The sequence below is a fragment of the Capsicum annuum genome, chromosome 11, assembly GCF_002878395.1.
Source record: "Capsicum annuum cultivar UCD-10X-F1 chromosome 11, UCD10Xv1.1, whole genome shotgun sequence".
In the NCBI taxonomy this organism is placed as follows: Eukaryota; Viridiplantae; Streptophyta; class Magnoliopsida; order Solanales; family Solanaceae; genus Capsicum; species Capsicum annuum.
Window position 1 is genome coordinate 182,890,015 of NC_061121.1, and position 26,434 is coordinate 182,916,448.

Below are 26,434 nucleotides of genomic sequence, written 5' to 3' on the forward strand. Positions count from 1 at the left end.
TGTCCATATCCTTAATCAACAAATTAGTCTTGCTTTCAAGGATAAGATCCTGAGATAGCCCTAAAGTGAACTTTCTTATCCTTGTTCTCATCTTTTCCACCAGATCAGGAGCATACCTTGACAACTAATGAAACATTAAGGCATATTCCTTGACCAACATTTTACCTTGGTTGAGATTCATAAACTCCCCCATCTTCGCTTTCTCAGGCTCTTGAGGAAAGAAACAATCTAGCAAAGCATTAGAAAAATAATACTACAAGGATAACACCTCTATATCACCTCTATCTCTATCCCACTATTGGTACTATTAGTACGTAATATCCTTTAGCTGATAAGCTACAAATTTTACACCTTCTACATTAGTGGACTGCAACAGCTTGAATATCTTCTCCACTTCATCCAAGAAAGCCTGAGGATCCTCTTCCACTTTTACACCTATAAAAGTAGAAGGATTCAGCTTCATAAACTAGCCAACCCTTGTGGCCTCAGTAGACAACCCACCAGACATATTTTGCTCAACCTGAGCAGCAACTAACTGAGCAATAATATGAATAGTTTGGTGAAATTCTACATTAGTCACGTCACCTTTAGGAGGACTAGTAGTAATTAAAGGAACTGTATAACAATTAGGGATAAGTTCCTGAGAATGAGTGTGAACTCCAGCTGTAGGACGTATCCCATCAATATTATCCCTAGATGGGAAACAAGAATTTACTTGTGTTCTAGATCATCGAGACATGATCTGAAAAGTGAACAAACAAGGATTAGAGAAAATTCTAAAACTTAGACTCCAAGATCGAAATTAGAATACAAAGAAAGTGAAACATTCTTAAATGCTCTGTAGCATCTCTCTTATGAGTGTGGTGTGTTACACACCCCTAAAAGAGACTCTAGTAGAAATATCTTTGTGGACTCTCAATTGACCATGAACCTAAAGCTCTGATAACAACTTGATAGGATGCAACTTGGGGTCATATCATAATAGGCGTGCCAAGTCCGATCAGGACCAAAGACCACTACCTTTTTCCAACCCAACTTCCAATCGTCTGCCTTGAGTTGTCTGAGTTTTGAACATATAACAAAATAACGTAACTAACTAGAGTAAAAAATCTGGGATTGGTCTGTTACCGAGATCGACCATCCCATATCAATATCAAACCATACTAAGCCAAAACAAACCATAGATCCAACTATAGCCAAATAAATTACATTAATAATTAAATAATTTTAAAATAAAATACAATGGAACATTGAGAAATTTTGTCCAATAATGTCATCCCCAATACCATTACCAATACTAAGGCTTCCACCAATATCGATCCTACCCATACCAACATATTGTAGTTCCACAAAAGCCTCTAACTAATAGAATACAAATTGGGACATTCCACCAACCATAGCCAAAAATAATATCAATAAATAATCTAAAGTAAGATATGACATCCATTAAATAGATCCTTCCAAATTGAGGAAATCTCACCACTCCATCAAAAGTTGATCCCCGAGTGTCCAAATGTTAAGCAGGAGGGGTAGAACAACTGGTTCCTACATCCCATGGGGATACAGCCACCTGAAGATGGGTTAGTAGGTGAATGCTATCATAAAATCAGATTAAGGATAAAATAATGCCAATAATAAAGCCAAGTAAAACCATCCATATGCACACAAACTGTACATATATATAACTATGTTATAAAATAGAATCGGGTGTAGCATGCCATTTAAAATGTTTACTTAGGTTGTATAGCTTTACCGTTCTAAAACTACCTGCGAGCTATATGGGTTCAGCTCCCCCGACTTAAAGGGCCCCAGTGCATGAAGCCACACAACCAGAGAAAAGAACCTGGGTGACGGCAAACATGAGTTTCTAGTTTAGGTCCCCTGGGACCTTCACCTTCCACGACTTTGCTACACATCTTTTTTTAAGGTCAATTAAAACTATTTTCCAACTAAATCATTATTCCATTATTATTAAACTAGGCTATTAGATAGTAATATCACCATACCAACTATAACTTGCAAGTATTATCCTTAGCAAAAGCTTTTAAGATCAAGGGATTCCCCTGTACCTATAGATCATATTATCCTATTAAATTGGAGGATTCCTACGTACCCCTCAAGTATGTTTATTAATACAAACCATTCAATAATGATTTAAACAATTCATATCATTAAGGGTTCCATTAATAAGTCTAAACCATACATAAGTTCCACCGAAAAACTAATATTATAGTGAAAGCATTGATATAGGCATTTTAGCAAACACATTAGGGGCGTAGTATTTCAAAAACCAAAGTCCATTACCAAATAATCATTCCCATGCAAACAATTATGCAAAACCACCATTAAAGCATAATTAAAACATAGGAAAACCATAACCAAGCATTTATAACCAAAACCCCTAAATTATATTCGAAAACCCTAAATCATACAACCTTTAAATCATGAAAACATTGCATAAAACCATGCCTTTAGTTGGAACTAACAATGAGTGATAAGAACATGCCTTAAACCAAGATTATAATGGAGATAAATCACCAAGAGAATCCCCAATTTACTCCTTAGTATTAAATCATAGCTTTCTTTGCCCAAGAACTCTAAAGAAGAATTAAGACTGTTTGCTAAGTGTTTAAGAATAGAATATTAGGCAAATAACCTCCAAATAGGAATATAAGTTGTGGTGACTTATTAGGATAAGTAGGGAAATATCTAGATTGCCCTTACTTAAACTGCAATTAATTTCTATCATAAGGTATGACTAACCCTTATGAGTTGTACCCATCTTATATGAGTGGTATGCACCTCTCTTACCCTAGATTTTACCTTGGGAACAATACTATCCAAGGTATGACACACCAAAACCCAATTCATATCTAAAAGTATGACTAATACTCATAAATGGTACACCTGGTACAATAGAATCCCAAGAGGTTTGAACACGAACCCCCATACTAGCCTTTAGTATGAATCATACATAAGATTACAACTCATGGTGATACTCTCATATTGAGAGCCAACCTAAGTCACTAAGTCTAAGGTTAAGTGAAGTAACCAAAAAACCCATATCAATCGATACGAATCGTACCACCCAAGTCATACCCTTTTCAGTGACTAAATCCATCCCACCAACTAGTACTAGTCAGCATATAACTAGATTATACCATTTTTACCCAAGTGTACAACCTGATCCCTAAGTAGTATCTTGCCCTGAAACCAGAAAATAAATTTTTTTTCTAAGATCTAAAAAGTAGGGTGTTTTAATCTCAAAGTATTTTAGGATCTTATTTTTATTTTAGTGATACTAGATATAGGTCTATAAAGAGCTCTACACGCTAGTTGGTTGTTTAGACAAAGTTAACATATATTCCCCACTAACCTAGAGTTCTTGAGGTAGGTTATGGTAGCGGGAAAGATAATTATGGTAGTTGAGAGTATTCTCACCATTAGTTGGCCAACCATTTTGGCTCAATTTATATTTTTTATCAGTTTAGGGCTTTAGGAGTTTGCTACAATAGTAGAGAGATTGGTCACTAGTTTAGAGAGTGTCCCTGACTTGGGATTATTTATCATTGAGCTAATTCAGATCAACCTCACGCTGTTGTAGAACCTCATTTAGAGATAGTGCACATAGTGCCTCAGTTAGTCAATTTGAGTTTTAACCTATTCAGATTTACTGTCCCATAGACCCGTTATGTATGAGATAGCAAATTTCACCATGATAAATGTATTGTAATTTTTCCATATTTACTTTTTAAGTTGTGTTTATAGGGTTTTTCATATCCATCAATGATTATATGACTTGATATTGAATTCATTATTGTATGACTACCCCTGTAGTTTATTTTCTTTAGTAGTGAATAAAGTAGATCTGTATTGATATTTTCTCCTTATGAGTGTAGCATTTGGGCTCAACACCTATTTACCTTGAAATACTAGCCTCATTGTGGCCCTTGGGTGGTACTTGCTATTAGTTTTTATTTTGGTAACACCTATTCACTATATTGATAGTTATATTATTATTTTTATTGTTGTCATCGCTTGATGTTTTTGATCCTCACTCTGCAGCTATTTAGACTAGCATTATCTTGTTATAATTCCATTTATTTTGGTTATTGTTGGTTTCCTCGAGTAGCTATACCCAAATTGGTGATTTCTTTCTTATAGTGAGGTGAGGATTGGTCATTTTTCTCCTGGTTAGTCATGCTAGATTTATTGGGAATGTATTATGGTATCAAAGATAAGTTGAACTTTTGTGTTTCTATAATAGTTCTAGAGTTGTCAATTTAGTCATATTATTGTTCTTAAGTTTGAGATCATTGGACTTGCATCCTGGGTTGCAGAGGTTTTTGCATTAGATGTCTTTTTCTATGTAACCCATTTTTTTAACCTGACTTGTTTTTGATCCGCTCTTTGCTTATGGCTATTTCATCCCTAAATAGTTTTTTGCTATTGATATAAAGATATACTGGATTCATATCTCAGATTTGTTGATTCACCTCATTTTTATGGTTTTCTCTTGGTACTAGTGTCAAGATTGGATTCTCCTTTCTTGCCATAATGTGGTTCTTATCTAAAGTGGAGTTAGCGAGTTGAAGGTAGGCAGTCTTTCTTGTGATCGCTTCTTGAGTTGTACAATAAGAAGTTCTTTATCTTGAGTTTCTTTGTTTATTTTATAGTAGTGGTCTTGACCTTGGCATTGTGTAGAGATAGGTATATTCTTTCTCGATGATGTAATTATTAGACTGATCTATTTATGTTTTTCCTACTTGGGTAGATTTAGGAAATCCCCATTAGTTTGTTTTGCCTAATACAACTTGGTGGAGTTCTTCTCCTTGACTATATGTGCCTATGGGTATTCTATTCCAAGATGGAATGTTGGACTAGTTAGTTTTTGGATAAAGTTACATTTTTCTGAATTGCTAGAGTTTTTTCCTGTACTAGTGCGGTTTGAAGCCTTACTGATTTCTTTAGTATATTTTGATAGTTCATGCCCTCTAGTGGAATGGAGTTGATTTCTTATGATTTCAGCTTATTATTTATGTTGAGATTTTATTCTTCATCAATGTTTCAATTTAGGCTCATCATAATTTAATACGAATATGTCTAACTTACATAGGATATTTGATGTGTGTATTTGACTAGGGTTTGGATTTTTGGGTCAGTTTTCGATTTAGTGCCTTGGAATGGTGTTTTGGAAGTTGTGATAGATTTGGAGTATGAATTCTTACCTATGTATTGGTTTTGTTTGGGTAGTTGAGATAGAGCGATTCATCCTTGGTGTTGAGATTTCAGCTTGGAGTTATAGAGCTTGAGTGCAACCTTCAATTTAAATTTGTCTCAATCTTGATTTCATCTATAGGATGATTGAGCCTACTCTGTCTTTACCTATTTGGTCTTCTTGAGTTCAGATGGATTATGGTTGATTAGTTTTCAAATAATAGTTTATGGACACGATATTGGTTCCTTCAGATTTGACCTCGAGTCTTCAGTTTTGTTGGGATTTTTTAATGATATACTCAGTTGGAGACTATGCTTGTGTAAGGTTTATCTTGGTTTGATTCGCGATTATTGGGACATCCTAGAGTGTATCATTTGGTGATGAGCAGTTAGGGCTTGAACTTCTGGATCTTAGTTTCGACTACAATACGGACTAGTTACATTATTGGTATAGAATATATTCCTTGATTATCCTTATTTGTATGCCCAGATAGAACTTATAAGCGTATTATCATGTTTTCCCATATGGACTTTAAGCAGATGTAAGACCCCACAAAATACTAGTCATCTCAGTCCTACATAGCATGCCAAAATAAGTCCCAGACTTAAAAAAATTCAGCTAAGTGTTGACACTTAGCCTCATTTTGGCCTCAATATTTCAATGATTTTATTTCTGATCGTTCGAACCTTAGAACATCAATTTTTAAGTTAATTCATGATCAGGGATGTAAATAGGTCATAGCAAGTGAGTTTTGGAATTTTCAGACATCGTTTGAGTCATGTTTGGAAGACCAAAATAGCAAGCCAATGCAATCTTGATGCGTCGCATTGGCTATTGCGTTGGTACCATCGACGCGACGCATCGGATATCACATCTATAGCATCGATGCAACGCACTCGGTATTGCGTCGCTGGGTTAGTTTTGTGTGTTAAGTTATGGGTTTGTGGAGGTAATTAACGCATTTTCCTTTGACAATAAATCCCCATAACACGAAATTCAGCCCCTCAATAGTCTAAATAAACTCACTAATTCACGAAATCCACTCAAGAAATAAACCTGAGTCCATAAAGCTCAAGATCAAGTTCTAAGAAATCCCCAACAATCTTAAATAATTCCGTCACTTAGGTATGTTAGGTGTTCATCCTTCGGTTTCCTTCCACCCTTGGAGTTTAAGAATCCTTTTTAAAATTACAAGTTTATTTATTTCATAATTTACATGTTTGAATTGGATTGTGTTCAGGTATGTATTGTTTTATGGTTTTCAAATCAAAATTCATACAAGTTTCAAGTAGTTAATTTTCAAGTATGTAGAATCATTTAACCCTTATATTAAACCCTTGAAATTGTAAGTTGAATATTGTATCCATGGTGTTTATATCTTAATGATTTCTATGTGCATTAATGATGCTCTCCAAGTATTTGATAGAATATCTATGTAAATTGAGTAGTGAATTCATGACATGTTATCATGTGGTCCTATTCATGCACATGTTTAATGTCAGTTCAGTCAAGCCTAGTACAGTCTAGTGACCAGTTCATTGTCAATTCAGCTGGGAGTAGAATTCAGCACCGATTCAACCCAAGGATGGGGGCATTCCTGCAAGTAGAGGGTTTGACCCTTAGTAGAATTCCTTGAGTTACAGAACTACATAGCCAATTTAGGTTGAGATATCTTCCTAACAGATAAGAGTAGACATATCTCGTATGAGTTTCCTGCCAGTGATGGTTGATAAAATGTTTTCCTGCCAGTTAGGGTGACTCACAACCAGTGTTAGTAACCCGTGGCATGGTGATAACACCCTTCTAGATGAGGTTACATATTGGACCCCAATCAGTCCATATTGGGCATGTTTGTTAGATGATTCCTCCCACAGTTATAGTTTCTGTCAGTATTCAGTAGAAAATCCAGACAGTTTTACAGAACCATGGCTATACATTATCAGTTACTTAGCCATCAGACTTGGGTACTTCACTTATAGTCTAAACCTTCAGTTATCAATATTTAGTTATTAGAACTCGGTACTTCAGTTTCAATCTATTTCAAATAGACATCATATACACAGTATTGCATATTTAGCATGTTTAGTAGTTACAGTTTTACATATGCTCTCCTCCAGTTACTTTATGATGTTCATTCAATCAGTTATCATCTCATGCTTATGAACCCATGGATATCAGCCTACCTCACCTAGCATACCATTACATTAAAAGTACTGACACATGCTCTTTCTTTATGCTGTGTTGTCTCATATCATAGATTCAGACGTATGGGTTCCTAATCATACTTAATAACTCAGGATATTAGCAGCAGATTCAGTAGTGAGTCCTCATCTTTTAAGGATATTGTTATATTTCAATATTTTAGTTAGTTCAGTAGTTATTTAAGTCGGATTTAGTTGAGGGTTTATCCCATCAACTCCATATTTAGCCAAATAGAGGCTTTCAGACTAGCACATTCTGATATTAACTTTTTTAGATGTTATTATCAGTACATTTAGTTATTCTTTCAATATTTTGAGAACCTTATGGCATATTCAGTTATACTTCCACATATATTTTCAGTATTATTATTCAGTTCTCACAACAGTTACTAATTGTGGGTTAGCTCATGATCCTTTGGGGTCGTAAGCATCGTGTGACATCCAAGGTGTAGACTTAGGGCGTTATCAGAGCCTAAGGTTCTAAAGAGTCCTAGAGAGTCTAAAAGCTATGTTAAATTGAGTCTTGTGCATGGGTGTATAGCATGCCACATTTATGGACAAGAGGCTATGAGGCATTTTAGGAAAAAGTTTCCCTTCTTTCACTGTTCATATCATGCGAGCGAGCATGAGCTTAAGTTAAACTCTTTATCTAATCCAACTATTCCTTTTGTTACAGAATATGACTCCCAAAAATACTAATGAAAGGAGAACTTGAAACCAGCAACACCTCCACCCGTTCAAGCAGATCCCCTAAATATACACTTGTCTCACATAAAATTTAGAGCAGCTTTCACCACTCAAGCCCATTTTATGGCAGCTCAGAATGATCAACTAGATACTATCACAGTCAGCTCAGTGGCTAATACTACTACAACCAGGATTCAGGACTCCACTCGAATAAATTTTCCGTCATTTTTAGGGTCTAAGTCTAAAGAGAACCCACAGGAATTCTTTGACAAGGTGTAGAAGGTAACAAATATTTTAGGGGTAACTACTAGTGAGAGTGTTCAGTTAGCTACCTATCTATTGTAGGATGCAGTTCAAACATGGTTTAAGTAGTGGAAGGCAGATAGCGCCGCATATGCAGGGCCTATAGAATAGGAAGAGTTTGCTACTGCCATTCTAGATAGGTTTTCCTATTAGAATTAAGAGAGTCTAAGGTGTTAGAGTTCATTAACTTTAAGAAGGGAAGAATGACAGTGAAGGAGTATTCTCTTAAGTTTACTCAGTTAGCCAGATATGCTCCTCATGTGGTAGCTAATAGCAGGTCAAAGATGAGTATGTTCATTTTTGGTGTGTCTAAAAGTTTTGTCATGGAATGTAGGACCACAATACAGATAAAGGAGATGGATGTCGCTATGTTAAGAGAAAAAGAGGGAGAACAAGAAGGCTAGGATAGGTAGTTTTAATTTTGCTTAGTTGGAGGGCGGTAAAGATTCTCAATTTAGTCAAAAGTGTTCAACCCTAGTTTCATCTTTAGCTAGTGTCCTAGTACTAAAATTTAGGAGTGATAGTCAGGATAGGGAACTAGGTTCCAAAACCCAGGTTAGTGGAAGCAGTGGCCATACCTATTTGCTTTATAGAGAGTGTGGTAAGAATCATAAGGGAGTGTGTAGAGCGGGCATTGATGTTTTTTTGGATATGGTGAGTTAAGACACAGAGTCAGAGAATGTCCTAAGGCTGGTCCGTAGATTCAGCACCATCATCCTCTAGTTCCATCCGATCGCCCAACTTAGTGGGGAGCCACTGGCAGTGCAATAAGTGGCTAATATCAGAATAGGGTTTAGGCACTTTATTCCTGACATGATCAGGAAAATTCTCTTGATGCAGTTGTGGGTACATTATATGCCTTTCATATTCCTATGTATGTTTTACTAAACTATGGTTGCCAAGTTTAGTATCAATCCCAAAATCTTAGCAGATCCTTTATCAGTATTTACCCCAGTGGGTAAATTTAACCTAGTTAGATTGGTATACAGAGATTGCTCTATTACAGTATCCCAGTAAATTACTTCAGTTGATTTTAGAAATAGAGTAATACTTTTCATCTTCTTAGAGAACCATTCAGTGAATAAAAGGGTAGTACCTCAGTGCTTAGGATTTAAACATGATTTCAGCTTCCTTTTTAGAATCCTATGACAGAATACGATCTAGAATTTGAAGCATGAAATCAAGAGTTTAGAAATAGTAGTAGAGTTGAGGATTCTAAGTTAGCTAGTGTTTAAGTTGTTATGTTGTGATAATTGGGGCTATAGAAGGTTATGATTGTATCTCTGAAGAAAGTTTTAGAAATGGATCTTGCACTTTAGGTGTAGTCTTTTAGGAGATTTATCATTGACGAGAATTATTACCCCAAATTATAGATTAAAGTAGTGGCAGTTAAGTATAGGCTTTATTAAGTAATTGAAAGACTTATAATGATAACTTTGAGCTAAGGGGAGATGATAGAACAAGTAACTGAGTCAGCCGCTCAGGCTCTAGTAGTGATACCAGTGTATTGTTGAATGTTAGTAAGGGAGGAAGGTGATCGACTCATTCTCATCTCAGTGTAGAGTTTTGTACTTCTATCATCAAGATACCTACTCATGCTTTGTATGTCAGCTATATGATCATAGTTCACATTCTTGCACATCATAAAGAATTATGTATGCTTCTATTTCTTAGTATAATGAGTCCTAGTTTGCTCTGTTGTACGAATCATGTTTCGTGAAACTTATGAACTCCAGCTCAGGTCATGTAGCTCATGAATCATGTATTCATTCTTTACAGTATGTTTTGTTCTTATACTCATGCTACGTATATATTGATCAGCGAAATTTAGATTTTATATCATGTATATTCCTAGATTAGTCCTGTTTGATGAATACAATTCAGTTCATGCATCATGTTTTAGATTCCAGATATTCAGTCATGATTTAGATTATCAATGTCTCATGCACCATCTCAGTCTATCCTTAGTAATTTAGTCAAGTCAGCATTATTCGGGGAACAAACTATCCCAAGGGGGAGATGTCATAGTATCCTGAGTTTTCATGTACTAAATCTCCCATCTTTTCTTCACGAAACCAGATCCAACAGAAGGTAATGGTTACTCATGGGTTGCCTCTCTCATTTTTATCTTATCCATATGACCATTTGGATGACATTTCATGCATTCAAAAATTAGTTCAGCTCATGATATTCAGTTCATGTATCATGCTTCAGACTCAGTTATGATCTCATGTTCCCATTCATGAATGTTCTGTAAATCATCTCATATACCTCGGTATTCTTAGCATAGGGAAACTATTTTCCTTAGAACGCATCATTTCCATTCTTAGTTCAGTTGTATAACGTTCTTATTCCATCATGCAGTCATGAAATAGTTCAGTCATTTGTCATGTCTTAAGAATTCAGTCATGTTCCAGTTATGCATAGCAGTGCAAATATAATTCCTCAATTCAGTCAGTCTCATTTGAGGATGAATGTTCTCAAAGGGGAGATATTGTAAAACCCCGCAAAATCCTAGTCATCTCAGTCCTATATAGCATGCCAAAAAAGGTCCCAGACTTACAAAATTTCGACAAAGTGTTGGAACTTAGCCTCATTTTGGCCTCGATATTTTAATGATTTTATGTCTAATCTTTCTGACCTTAGAATGTCAATTTTTAAGTTGATTCATGACCAAGGATGTCAATACGTCATATTGGATGAGTTTTGGAATTTTTGGATATCATTTGAGTCACGTTTGGAAGACTAAAAAAGCAAGCCAACATGATCTTGATGTGTCATATGGGCTATCCTGTGGGTACCATCGATAAGATGCATCGACTATCACATTGATAGAATCGATGTGGCGCACTGAGTATCGCATCACTAGGCCAGTTTTATGTGTTGTGTTATGGGTTTGTGGGGGTAATTAAGTCATTTTCCTCCCATATTAAACCCGCATTACACGAAATTCATTTCATCGATTGGCTAAATAAACTCACTCATTCACGACATCCTCTCAAGAAATAATCTCTAGTTCATCAAGCTCAAGATCAACTTCCAAGAAATCCCAAAAAATCTTCACAAATTTCGTCACTCAGGTATTTTACGTGTTCATCCTTGGTTTCCTTCCACCCTTGGATTTCAAGAATCCATTTTAAAACTACATGTTTATTGATTTTATGATTTTTATGTTTGAATTGGATTGTGTTCATGTATGTATTATTGTATGGTTTTCAAATCAAGATTCATACAAATTTCAAGTGAATTAATTAGCAAGTATGTAGAATCATGTGACCCTCATGTTAAACCCTTGAAATTACAAGTTGAATGTTATAGCCATGATGTTTATATCTTGTTGATTTCTATGTGCATTAATTATGCTCTCCAAGTGTTTGATAGAATGCCACTATAAATTGAGTAGTGAATTCAGGACATATTATCATGTGGTCCAATTTATGCACAAGTTTATGCCTCTCAAATGTCTTACAAAATGTCTAAATGAATGCATGGTGGACAAGTAACTAATGTAATGCCTTTAAGATTTTGCTATGTTTTACTATTGATGCTATCAAGTCCTGGGGGTGTTCAATACTCGACAATCTAGCTATTTACCTAGTATTATAGTGGCTATAGAATAATCTCAGCAACATTACGAATAGCAGTACTTGGTCAATTACAGAACGTAGTGAAATCAGTCCAGTTTAGCTAGTCAACACGATTAATATTAGTTTAGTCAAGCCTAGTACAGTCTAGTGATCAGTTTAGTTTGATTTAGTTGGGAGTAGTATTCAACATTAAGTGAACCCAGGGATTAGGGCATTCCTGCAAAAAGAGGATTTGACCCTTAGTAGCAGTAACTGAGTTAAATAACTATATAGCCAGCAGAGGTTTTGATATATTCCTGACAGATAAGGGTGGACATATCTCATATGAGTTTCCTGCTAGTGATGGTTGATAAAATATCTTTTTGCCAGTTAGGGTGACTTATAACTAAAGTTAGTAACCCATGGCATGGTGCTAAGACCCTTCCAGATGGGGTTATAAGTTGGACCCCAATAAGTCCATATTGGGGCATGTCGATTAGATGATACCTTACACAGTTAGGGTGACTTATATGGTAAATATCTTTTTGCTAGTTAGGGTGACTCATATGGTAATGGAACCTAAATTGGTTTGGTTGGTTTTAAATGGTTTGGAAAGGCCTTGGTAACCATACCTTTGGTTTAGTTGGAAATCTTGTGGGGTACGTTGGAATCCCCTAATTGTTAGTTAGTAAAATTAATTGCAAGGTATAGTCGGTATAATGATACCACTTCATGATGCCTTGGTACTTGACTTCTGGAATATGTGATTTGATTTTGTGCTAAATATTTTAATTGAGAAATAAGGGTGGGTTGTGATAGATAACCATGAAGGTGTGAGTCCGATTAATGGACACTGGGAATTTATGTTAGACGATATGAGGGTTGGTTTTGGTGACCATATACTTTTAGGGTACATCGGAATCCAACAAATTTATACTTATATATATGTACCATAGAGGGCGAAGGGTACACGAGAATTCTTGGCCCCTATTTTATCTTTATTTTGTTCGACTACACGTATTAGGGCCCATATGAAGGGTAACACTGTACCTATATAGTCAGTGGGTAGACTATGATGGTTAAGCTACACAACTCTATTAAAGTTTTAAATGCATGTTAAACTTGGTTCCCTAATATATATATGTATGTATGTGATTGCATACGTTTATTCACTTTGATTTTATATAATGGCATTATTTTATCCTTATTCCTAAGTACATGCTAGTGTTCACCCGCTAACCATATTTAGGCATTGTATCCCCATACGATGCAGGAAACAACCACACTCCTCCTCTTGCTCAGTTACTTGGATTCGGGGACTATATTTGTGTAAAACTAAAGTGGTGAGTTTCCGTACTCCAAAATACTCTATTTTATGCTAAGGACTTCTTTTCATATTTTTTATTATTTCTTGGACTTTGTTTTATGCTATGGTTGGGGGCATGTACCAACTGAATATTCTTTGTTTTTGGTTAGAGGCTTAATGAGACTACTATGGGCATGGGCGGTGTCGTTATTAGTGTCAACATTTGTATTGGTATTGGCATTAGCGTTGACACTAGTTGGATGTTTGGTTGGATATTTTGTTGGTATGCTTATGAACTTTAATTCTCTATCAATAAATTTTGTTATAGTTTGTTATAGGTTCAGAATTCATTGTACATTGGGTACAGGGTGGTTATGGTGGGGTATCGGGGGTGGTCTTTGGTCTCGATTGAAGTTGAGTTACCCAACACGACTAGGCCTTGGTTTAGGTCATGTCAGAATCGTATTAGAGACCTAGGTTCATGATCACTTGGGATTCTACAAAGTTGTGTCGAGTAGACTCTCTTTTAATATTATGTAGCTTGTCACACTCATAATTGAGAGTATACGAGACATTTAAGAATATATCTCTTTCTTGTGTTCTATTTTTGAATTGTATAGTCTAAGGTCTTATATTCTCCTCTAATTCTTGATTGTTTTCTTTTCAGATCATGACTCCTCGATGATCTGATGCTCAGAAAAATTCCTCTATCCTACTTGAGGATAATGTTGATGGGACCCATTCTACTTAGGGGGTCTAGACTCGGTCTAGGGGTCAAGTTCATGATTTCTCTTCTGGAGTTCCACCGGTTCCCCCAGTCCTCCTCAAACTCCTCAGCTTGATGCGACTTATGCTGAGTTTTGTTATTCTGTTCATATATTGGCACAGTAGGTAGCTTCTCAGGTTCAGTATGGTACATCTGTTACCTCATCTTCTTAGGCCATAAGTGTTTGCCAGTTAATAAGGTTGAACCATCCAAACTTTACTATTGTTAAGGTAGGGTGATCCTCATTGAATTCCATATGAGATGGAAAAGATCTCCTATGTTATACTTTCCACAAATGTAGAAAGTATGGAATTTGCCGTCTACCAGCTGAAAGATATGGCATGTCAGTGGTATAAGAAATAGGATCAATCAAAAGCTGATGACGCTGAGTCAACCCTATAGAAGAATTTCTCTAATGGTTTTTTTGACTACTTCTTTCCTCAAGAGTTGAAGGAAGCAGAGGTGGAAGAATTTGTTAATCTAAAGTAAGGTAAGATTACAGTCAAACAGTATGCCTTAAAGTTTCACCAGTTATCTCGATATGCTTCGAAGATGGTTTCTGGCATAAAGGCTTGTATAGGGAAGCTAGATTCTGAGTTATCTCAAGCCTTGATATTTAATAATAATGCTGCCTTGTTTACCAAGGACATTGATATCTCCAGGTTGGTTTTGTACATGCAATAAGTGGAGGAATAAAAAGAAAAAGCAGGCTGAGATAAAGGATTAGGTTCTCTGAGTAGGATAGTGTCCAATGGTAGAGTAGCAGGGATGGTGGAAAGTGGACCAAGATATATAGAGAAAGTCATGGTCTTACTCGGTGGCTAGTGCTCTCTGTCCAAAGCCATGGGTGACAGGCATTTCCAAGGTAGAGACAACTTTAGCGAACAAGGTGCCAAATCTTAGGCTAGTGGGGCCCAATCAAATTTAGAGCATGAAGATTAATCTCCAATGGGTATCTCCATCATATGGTTCGGATTAAATCTTTTAACTCGAAGGGTCCTTCTTTTATATTTTGTTCCGGTGGTGAATAAATTTCATGAGGTCTTCCCTGATGAACTTTCTTGTGTTCCTAATAGTAGGGAGATTGAGTTTGGTATTGATTTTGTTTTGAACACTCTTCCAATTTCTATTCCCCTAAATAGAATAGCTCCAGCTGAGTTGAAAGAACTTAAATATAAACTAAAGGATATGTTAGACAAGGGGTTGATCAGGCCTAGTGTGTCTCTGTGGGGCGCATCATTTTTATTCATGCATAAGAAGGATGGTTCCCTTCGAATGTCAATTGATTATTGATAGTAGATTAAGGTGATGGTAAAGAACAAGTATCCTCTTCCAAAGATAAGTGATTTTTTTTATCAGTTGCAGGTTGCTAAGTTTTTCTAAGATTGATCTTTGATCCAGGTATTATCTGTTCTAGATTAGGGAGGTGGATATCCCTAAGATTGCCTTCCATACCCAGTATGGGCGTTTTGAGTTTCTAGTTATATCTTTTGGGTTCACCAATCCCTGATGGTAATCATGGATTTATGAATAGGTTTTTCTATTAGTTTTGGAGTGGTTTGTCATTATTTTCATAGATGATATTTTGGTGTACTCTATGAGCGAGGTGGATCATGAGAATCACCTCTGCATTGAAATTCATACCTTGAAAGAGTAGTAGTTTTTTGCCAAATTTTTGAAATAGGAATTCTGGTTGAGCGCTATCACTTTTTTGGGTCATATCATTTCTAGTGAAGTGATCATTGTTGATTCGCAGAAGGTCGCAGTGGTTAAGAAGTGTCCTAGATCCATGATTCAAATTGATATTCAGAGCTTCTTTGGTTTAGCTGGCTACTATAGGAGGTTAGTATAGAGTGTTTTTAATATTTCTGCCCCATTGATTAATTTTACTCAGAAGAAGGTAAAGTTCTTATGGTCTGATGCTTGTGAGGGTAGTTTTAAAAAGCATAAGTATAATGTAACTTCCACCTCAGTCTTGAATTTTTCGAAAACAACTAATGGGTTTATGGCCTACTGTGATGCATCTCATGTGGGGTTTGCTTGTGGTCTTATGCAATATGGCAAGATGATAGATTATGTTTTATGGCAGTTGAAGGTGTATGAGAGGAACTATCAGACTCATGACTTGGAACTATAAGTTATGTTGTTTGCATTGAAAATTTGGCGGCACTATTTGTATGGAGTGCATATGGATATCTTTTTTGACAATGAGAGCCGACAATATGTGTTTTCTCAAAAAGAGCTTAACCTCAGGCGAAAGAGATGGCTTGAGCTTCTCAAGGATATGATATAAGTCTTCACTACCACCTAGGTAAAGCTAACGTGGTTGTTAATTCCCTTAGCAGGTTATCTATGGGGAGTCTAGCTCATGTGGATAAGGAAAAATGGGAGTTGGTGAATAATATTCACCATTTGGTTAACCTTGAAGTTTACCTCTTTGACTTCAAGGATGATGTTGTGGTTGTGCAGGAATTAGCGTAGTTGTCTCTTAGTGTTGAAATCAAGGAACAGTATATATTAGATCTTCTTTTGATGAGGATCAAGGTGATGTAGGTGGGAAAATGTGTTGGCCTTCGAGATTGGTAGTGATCGTACCTTGCGGTACGAAGAGAGATTATGTGTTCCTAATATAGATGGTTTGTGAGAAAGGATCTTGGCTGAGGCACATCAGTCGCGCTATATTATTTATACTGGTTTGATGTAAATGTATCATGATCTTAAGGAGATGTATTGGTGGAATAATATGAAGAAGAACGTGACAAATTTTGTTGCCAAGTGTATGATGTGCCAGCAAGTCAAAGTTTAGTAAATGAGGCCTGGGGATTCTATAAAAAAATATGAGTTGCCTGAATAGAAGTGAGAGGTAATCAATATGGATTTCATTACCAGTTTTCCTTAGTCTTAGAATCAATTTGATTTAGTTTGGGTCATCCTGGATAGGATGACAAAGTCAGCTCACTTTTTACCAATGTGGACTAACTTCTCGGCTGAGGATTATGTAAGTTTGTACCTCCATGGGATTTTGAAGTTGCTAAGCTACCTATTTCTATCATCTCTTATAGTGGTATGCAGTTTTAATCTCACTTTTGGCAGTCATTTCAGAATGTTTTGGGGACCAAGGTGAGTTTTAGTACTTCTTTTCACCCGCAGTCGGATGGGCAAACAGAAATAACTATTCATACATTGGAGGATATGCTTTGTGCTTGTGTGATTAACTATGGTGGTAATTGGGTTGAGCACTTGCCCCTTATGGAATTAGCATATAATAATAGCTACCACTCTAGCATAAGGATGGCATTATTTGAATCTTTATATTATAGGAGGTACAAGTCTTCTATTTCGTGGTTGGAGGTTGGTGAAGTGGATATGTTTCGCTCAAATTTGGTTTACCAAGCTATGGAAAAGGTGCAGGTGATTCGGGATAGGATTAAGGATTCTCAAAGTCACCAAAAGTCCTATGCAGATGTGAGGTATAGGAAGTTAGAATTTGAGGTTGGGGATAGGGTGTTCCTAAAGGTGTCTCCCATGAAGGGAGTGATGCAATTTGGGAAGAAAGAGAAGATCAGACCCAGGTATGTTGGTTCATACTTAGTTCGGATGAGGGTTGGCAATGTTGCATATGAGTTGGAATTTCCTTCTAGTTTGACCTCCATTCACCAAGTGTTTTATGTTTCTATGTTGAAGAAGTGTATAGGTGATCCGTCACAAATTATGCCTTACAAGGATATTGGTATTTTGGATTCCCTATATTATGAGGAGATCCCAATTGAAATATTGAATCAACGGGTTCATCAGTTGCGGACCAAGTATGTAGCCTCGGTAAAGGTTCTATAGAGAAACCATAAGGTGGAAGAGGCTACATAGGAAGCTGAAGAGGACATGAAGTCCAAGTATCCATTCCTATTCCCTATTATGAAAATTCTTGCTCAAGGTATGTGTTTATTCTTAACCTCTTTGTTTTATGTCGTTGTTAGAGGTAAAATGGGTGAATTCCTTAGAGTTCTAGTTTCTATCTTAAAGTTAAGAGTAGAGACGTTTAGGGGTTTAGTCATGCGTGTACTACTTTGTTCTATCATTCGAGGATGAGTTATCCAAGTGTGGGAGAATTAGAACACCCTAGATTGTGGCCCTTGAAAATTTCTTGAGATTTAAGCTTATTATCCTTGTAATGACTTACCATACGAGTAATATGGTATGGGTACGAGTTAGGTGACATAACTAGTAAGGTGTCCAGTAAGTAGTGGTTGAGTTTCCATTATGCTTATAATATGGTGGGTATGAGTCGTATGTTGATATGATGAGTGAGATGAGCTCCTATCATATGTTGTCAAGTATTTAGACCTTGAGTTTCTATCTTTGATACAACTTAATGATACTAGTTGTATGGGTTGGTAATGAGTTGGGAAAGGGAGTTGTATGTTGGACAGAATATGGTGTGCAACTTTCTGTTCTGTTTATGACTAGATGGTATCAGTCATATGATGTGGTGACGAGTTAGAGGACCAACTCGTACCTACCTACCAAAATTTTTTCATTTAAGTTAAGGGTATTCTGTACATTTCCCCTCTTAACTACATTTGACCCCATGACATAAAACATCTTTTGGGACCTTATTAACCTCCTATTCTTAATCAAAAACTCTTAAAATCTCTCTCAAGTTCTTGGTTAAAAAAAGGGCTAGGGTTTATTCAAGGCAATCAATTAAGGCACGTATGGGAGGTTTCTCTTTGTCGTCCTTGGTGTCTAAGGCTTGTTTTTCCTCCCTCATTTTTAGTTCAACAAAATACATGTTTTAATAGATGGTTTTCATGGTATTCTTTGGGTTTTGAAATATATGTTGGCGCTTTTTATTGTTCTTTGTTGGATAATGTTTTCCCATGCTTTCTTATGGTTTTCATGTTATAATTATGGTTTGTTCATGTGCTTTCATTGGAATTGTCAATTGATACATAGTTTTAGGTTTTGGAAATCTTATGCCATCAACGTGTTTGTTAAAATGCCTGTGAGAATGATTTCATAAAATAGTTTGACTATTATTGAAAACATATTATAATGGAACCTAAATTGGTTTGGTTGGTTTTAAATCATTTGGAAATGCCTTGGTGGCCATGTCTTTGGTTTAATTAGAAATCTTATGGGGTACATGGGTATCCCTTAAGTACTTGCTATTGACATTGCTTGCATGTTATAGTCGATATTACGATCCCATTTCATGATGCCTTGATACTTGACTTCTAGAATTGGTGGATTAATTTTGTGCTAACTATTTTAATTGGGAAATAATGGCGGGTTGTGATAGCTAACCGTGATGGTGTGACTCCAATGAATGGACACAGGAAATTCATGTTGGCCGACATTAGGTTTAGTCTTGGTAACCATATACTTGTGGGTTACACGGGAATCCCCTGAGTTTATACTTATATATATGTATCATGGGAGGTGAAGGGTACAGGGGAATCTCCAGCCCCTATGATATCTCCAGTTTATGCAGCTACACATACTAGAGCCCGTTCAAGTGGTAACACTAGACCCATATACCCCGTGGATGGATTATTACGGTAAAGCTACACAACCTAGTTTAAAGTTTTATACAAATGCTAAACCTAGTTCTCTGTCCCCGCATGGTATATATGTATGTATGTGCTTGCATATGGTTATTTACTTCGATTTTAAACAATGGCATTATTTTATCTTTATTCCTTAGTACATACTAGCATTCACCTACTAACTGTCTTCGGGCACTGTATCCATACATGATGCAGGAACCGGCCATACTAATCCTGCTCAGTGACCTTTATTTAGGGATAACATTTGTGTCAGGCTGAAGTGGTGAGCTTCCATACTCCGGAATACTCAATTTCATGCTCTAGACTTAGTTTCATACTTTTTGTTATTTCTTGGACATTGGTTTTGCCTATGTTTGATGACATGTCTTGCCGGATGTTCTTTAACTTTTCTTATAGGCTTTATGAGACTACTATGTGCATAGGAGGTTTCAGTATTGGTGTCAGCCTTTGTATTTGTATTGGCATTGTGGCTGACATTGGTTGGATGTTTGCTTTGGTATTCAATTGTTTATGGTTATGAACTTCTTTAAATATCTTTTTTTTTTTTTATATTTTGTTATATGTTCAGAATTCATCCGACATAAGGTACAGAGCGGTTATGGTAGGCTGTTGGAGATGGTCTCCAGTTCAAACCGGACTTGAGATACCCGAAACGACTAGGCCCTAGTTCGGGTCACGTCATATTACCTTCACAATAACTTCTTACTAACTGTAATACATCTTCTCCTATAATATCCCAACATTGTTGATATGACAACCTTAAGAAACTATCAAAACAACAAGAGTTGAAACCATTTAGAGATAATATTGCAGGTCTCACTTCTTCTAAAGTGGGATCTACTTTAAACCTCTCATTATCTTCCTCACTCACCATTGTGGTTTATGTTCAGCAACAGAAAGAGGTGAGGTTCTGCTTTCTTACCTGAGAATTGAATATGACTCAACAATTCAAAGTTTGAACCTTTTTCCTTCTGAGTAAACTGATTTTGCAAACATCTTTCTTCTTTCTCACTAATAAATCTTCTATCTTCTCACCAGCCACCAGTATTATTCTATATCCTACTATGATGTAATCTTCTTATTCTCCCCTTCAAAGAACTATGAAAGAATATTGTGTTTTATCACCCATCTCAGACCAAGTTATCCCAGATTTTTGTCTCCAAAATTATTCCTCCAGGTGAAGATACCTTTTTACTTTGCTTAAGCCTGTTGTAATATACTTTTGTTCTCTTAAGATAGCTATTCTTTAAATAATTTTTCATTAATCTTTATTATTTTTCTCTAACTGCAAGCTTCTGAAAAATGTCACCATAATGTCTCTACTCCATTTACTCGGAGCTTTTTACACATTTATCAACTTATACTTGACGGCCTAAAAGATGTTACCTACTTTCTTTGTCCTCCAATGCTGCCTTACAACCTCTTAAAAAGAGGATCTACTCAAAAGGTAGGAATTTAAAAGGTTTAATAGCCTGATGTGACACTATGTGTGTATGAAATAGAGGTGGTTAATTAAACCAAGTTCTAGGCAAGTCCTCCACCTCTAATCTAGTAAACTATTTCTAAAAAGATGCATTAGAGAAAATTTTGTCTAATCTTTCAAATATACAATAACTTCCTAATCTTCCTTTCCACCAAGTGTATGGGATTCCTTTAAAAGATATTTCATTAAGCTCACATGAATTCACACATAAGGCAGAATCATCCACCTCCTGTAGAGAAACTAGAAGGCCCCCTATTTTTTTATTCTTTATTCAACAAAGAATTAAAATCCCCCCTCTTAACCATGGTAGACTAATATTAGCAAGATTATATATGCTATTTATAGTGGAATTCTTTCAGCTTTTGTAGACTTAGCATATACCATAGAAATTAGAATGTGCTTTTGATCCTCTAGTATCAATACTTTAATAGATATTTACTGATCAGAGTCACTGATTATATCCATGTAACCACCATCCTTCAAAAAGAACCAATTCATTAGCACTATGCATTTTCAACTTTCTCTTGTATCTCTGAATCTAGCCAGTTTGTTGAAAAGGCCCATTAAGAGATATTAGGATGAATTCATGATGCATATTAAACATGTGGAGATTATTAAAGCCCTATTGAGAATTAACAGACCTTATGTTCCAAAGAATTGCTTTCATCATCATTGACTAAGTATATTTGTCCCTACATTTCTATTTGGTATTACCCTTTTAGGTAATTGTTCTGTGATTTGTTTTTCCACTTTTTGATGCTTATTTCACTTTTTTTTAGTGAATTTCCTTCTTTCCTACTAATGTCTTCAACTTCCATGTCTTAACCTTCAGCATCTCTATTAATATTTACATCATCTGTATCATTTATATTTGCAGTACTATTCCTCGTTTGATAAGGGACCATATCATGCAAAACAGTTATGGGACTTTTATTCACTAAAATTGGATCAAGATGCTTCTTTCCTAAATCTCATATATCATGATCATTATCCATCGTACATTATCATCCATCATATCTATGTCAACTTGTAAGTCCTTTAACTGGTTTTCTTTTGTGAGTTGTTCCTCCTTTATTGCAACCAATACTGCTAGTGGAAATGCATTTATAGAGTCATAACAGATTACTGTTGAACTTTGTTTCTCCTATTTCTCGAGTGTTAGAACCTCCTCATGAAACTTAGATTCCTCTTCTACTATATCCCCCTATTTTGTACTAATCTTCCCTGAATTACTCATATTAGAGTTAGTGTTGCTACTTTTATTATTTGATGAGTTTCTTTCCCCTTTTGTTTACGTGTTTCAACCTTATTCCTTACCGGTTCGAATGAATTTTCCACCCATTCCTTTTTGGTCATTTCCTGATCCTTAATACCTTATTTTTCTATGTTCTTCAACCCTAACCTCTATGATTCATCTATAAAAACACCAAATAAATTGTCTGTACCAATTTACTCATTTAATTGTACTACCTTTTTGACATCATTACTTAGGACATAACAAATCTATTTTTAACCTTTTCCAGTCCACTGCCATTTTGATTATTGACGTGATTTTGCTCCAGTTGTATGCCTAATTCCTAAAATTCTATCTCTTATTTTGTTGATATTTCCTTCTTGCTATGGATGAATGACTCTACACTCCACCTCTTTATACCCCTATTGCTTACATTTCTTACAATAGGAAGGAATCATATCATATTTAATCTTTACTTTAATGCTCTTAACTTCCTTGGTATCTTTATTTTCTGTATCCATCATCATATATTGATGTCTTTTACTCAAAAGATCTAATTGAACTCTCACCCTAGCAAAGCAATAACACTCAACGTACTTGTCAATTTAAGTGCAAGGCGGTCATCGTTAATATATTTATCCAACTTTGGAGTCGGGGTTGAATCCACAAGGAATAATGTTAGTGGCGACTAAATTAGATTGAAACGATACATACTAGCTAAACTCAGACCATTATTACCAAAAGATAAAATAGAGGGTTAGGAAGGTATCAAATTTAATATTTATTTTTCAATTTTTAGAGTACAAATTCGGGGTTACGAATACTTAAAGTATAAACAATTAGGTTCGAAGTATAAACAATTAGGCACGGATCTTTGTGTTATGCTTTCCTAAGGGCAAATATGCATGGAGACATGATAATTTGGTGCATGCTCTAATTGATGATGATGTGGTAGGCTAGGCTGTAAGTCTCTGGAGCTAGTTTGTTAACATAGCCTCAAATATTTCACTCATTGACTCTTTTGCGTACCTAACGAGTAAGTGAAATAAAAACACCCAATACCTTAATTAGGCATCCTTATTTCTGGAATGATACCCAAGGAATAGTAAACTTCACAATCACTCTTAAGTCTAACATTGAGTATATGGGCTTCTCACCCACAAATCCCAACCAATTTACTCAAACAACAATAGAATCCATAAGTCAACACATCAACATATGCACAAATAAATCACAACCCATAAGTAATTACACCCTATTCTAGCATAACCCCAAGAGGAAAAACTAGCTACTCATAAGATAAATATATAAAGATTTTACCCAAAATATCCATTGATTTTATTTGAGAAAATCTAAGTGAATTTTACTTCAAACTATGAAATCCAACGAATATTCAATGGGAGTTCACTAATTCCTCACTTGGAAGAGACTCTAAAATATACTTCACCAAAAATTTATACAAAATTTTCTTATCCAAAAATGGAGAACACAAACACTAGAATAATGTCTCAAAATGTTTTGAAAATATGGAATATGATGAATGAATTATTAGAGTTTGAGTCTCCCTTTTGTCAAATTTAGGATCAGCCACGTGGATTTTCATTTCTGCCATTGGGTTGTATTTTTCTGCTAGACCGTGATTGCATAGGCTTGGCCACAACCAGGATTAACTCATGCGATCGCGATAAGTTGACCTTATTGACTGATTGCGATCGCGGTTCTTCGACCGTGACCATGGTAACTGATGCCATGTTTTCTCCAGGTTTTCGATTGGACTTTCTTTCTTCCTTTTGATCCTTTTTAGGTCCAATTCGTATCTTTCTATCTCATCAATAATGTTCCTACAAAATGAAAATATTAGTGGATTCAATCACAATTACATCTCATTTATTCATTCAAAACATTGTAATATGCATGACTATTTACTAAAAATGAGTGGTAAAATCACCACTCATCGACACCCCCCAACTTAAAGCTTTGATTGTCCTCAAGCAACACTACTATTTTATCATGAGACATTACACTTTTATGCCCAATTTTCATACCTCAGAGATCAAAAAGAATTCAATATTAGTCGCTACCATAAGTAGCTCATTGCACATAGGCTAAGCTATTCTTAATACACGTCTCATTATCAAATGTAATATCAAAGGACGCAAAAGACTTTCAAGAGTAACCAAGCAACAACAACCAATATTCTAAAAGTGACTCATTTTGTATCGAAACAAAAGTGACTCATTTTATATCGAAACTAAGATATACTTCATTTGCCTCATGGTTCAGAAGATGAAAAAATCACCTAAATTAACTAGTTCACATGACTCCTCATAAGAAAGAAAATTCCACACACCAAGATACCAAATATATAACAAGGAATTTAAGTGAAAAAACTCTCTTCATCACAAAAGAACTCTCTATGTCAACAAGTGTCATACCATAGGCTTGCGCCTATTTTCAATCACCACTACAAATAAAGTAAATGGTTAAAGATCTCAAAGGAATTTTTGAGCTTGTTATGTAGGTTTGGGTTAGGGTAGGATATAATTTGGGAACTACATGTCTACACCCCTCTTTGAAAATCTACATCACACTATGTAATTATCCCTTTTTTCCTATGGGCCACTCCTCTTTGATCTTTTCTCTTTTCACATGCCTATTTTTTTCTTCCTCTGTTCACCAAATTTCACTAACATCATCATGGCCCCAAATTTTCTTCCATCAATCTTCACCACCCCCAACTTAAGATTTTAGTCTCAAGTTACATTTTTAAGTTCCGGGAGGGTATGGTTTAAAAGTGGGATAGTAAAAAAGGGTTCACAGCTTGTAATGTGTGTTCCAAAGAAAGGTCCAAAGTTTTAAAGTGGGTAACTAGGGATTTAATTCATACATGGGTAGGTTTTTTTAGGATAAATTGGTTTCTGAAGTCACAAATATGGCCTAAGATCATTTATCCAACCAAATACAGTCAAAATTAGCTTTGAAAGACTAACGGGGCAAGTTGTAGATAACACAAGTATATAATAGATGAATTCAACTAGCTCACGAAATATAGCGTGAAAAATATGCCAAGGAGGATCAATTACCCCTCCTGATAGAGGAAAAATTGGAGTATCTATCACTTTTATCAAGTCGAACATTTGTGGAGTTACAAAAAGATAAAGAGTTTTGTTACAAATTTGCTCACGTCCATGCCTTTTATTTTTGAAAATTTTTTGGACGGAGGGGGTTGTTAGTTTTCAATTTGCACCATGCTCAATTTGCTAAATTACAACTACAACCATAGCTTTAACCTCACATTTCAACTTAATATGGTCAATCCAACCATATGACTAGTCAGACTTCACCAATGCTGAATAATAGGAGCCTAAATTTACAATGCCACCAAAACCCAGAATTCCCTTGCATCAATGACTTAGATGCCACGGGTACTCAAAATTCCCCTGTATCTATTGCTACACTATGCTTTACCCTTAAGAATTTCATCACTCAATCTTCCATAGGAAAATGATCGTCATACATTAGAATAATCAAAACAAAACTAAAATAAAATTAAAATATAAAAATAAAACTACATGATAATCCATGAAAACGTGGGCACCATCAGAGTACCTAAATATAAAATCCAAAAAACACAAAATAAAATATCATCCACCATAAAAAAATCTAGAATTTGGGGGCATCCCCAACTAAAAAAAGTAGTGTCCTCACTGCTTGTGCAATAAAGCAAGAGAAAAAGGGGTCTCCCTGAATCTGTATCAGAAGTTGTCCTCTACTGTTGACTATGTTCCATCATCACCAGCATCATCAGCTGACTCCATAGGGGCCTCATCATTATTCTCAAGCCTAGGAGAAGGATGTCAATCATTGGGTTTGAGCACCTTGAAGATGCCTTTTACCTATTTCTACAACTTTTTGAAGAGTTTATCTTTCTTCTTCTCTCTTTTGACCATCTTCTCATCCAACTCCTCGAGGTCCCTGTATGACATAACCAAGGTTGAATAAGATCTCTCCAGGTGAGCAACTATGGCTCTTTTCTTCTTCTGCTCCTCCTAGTATATCTTATAATCTGACTGATCTGCATATGAATGGATAGTGGTAGAGAT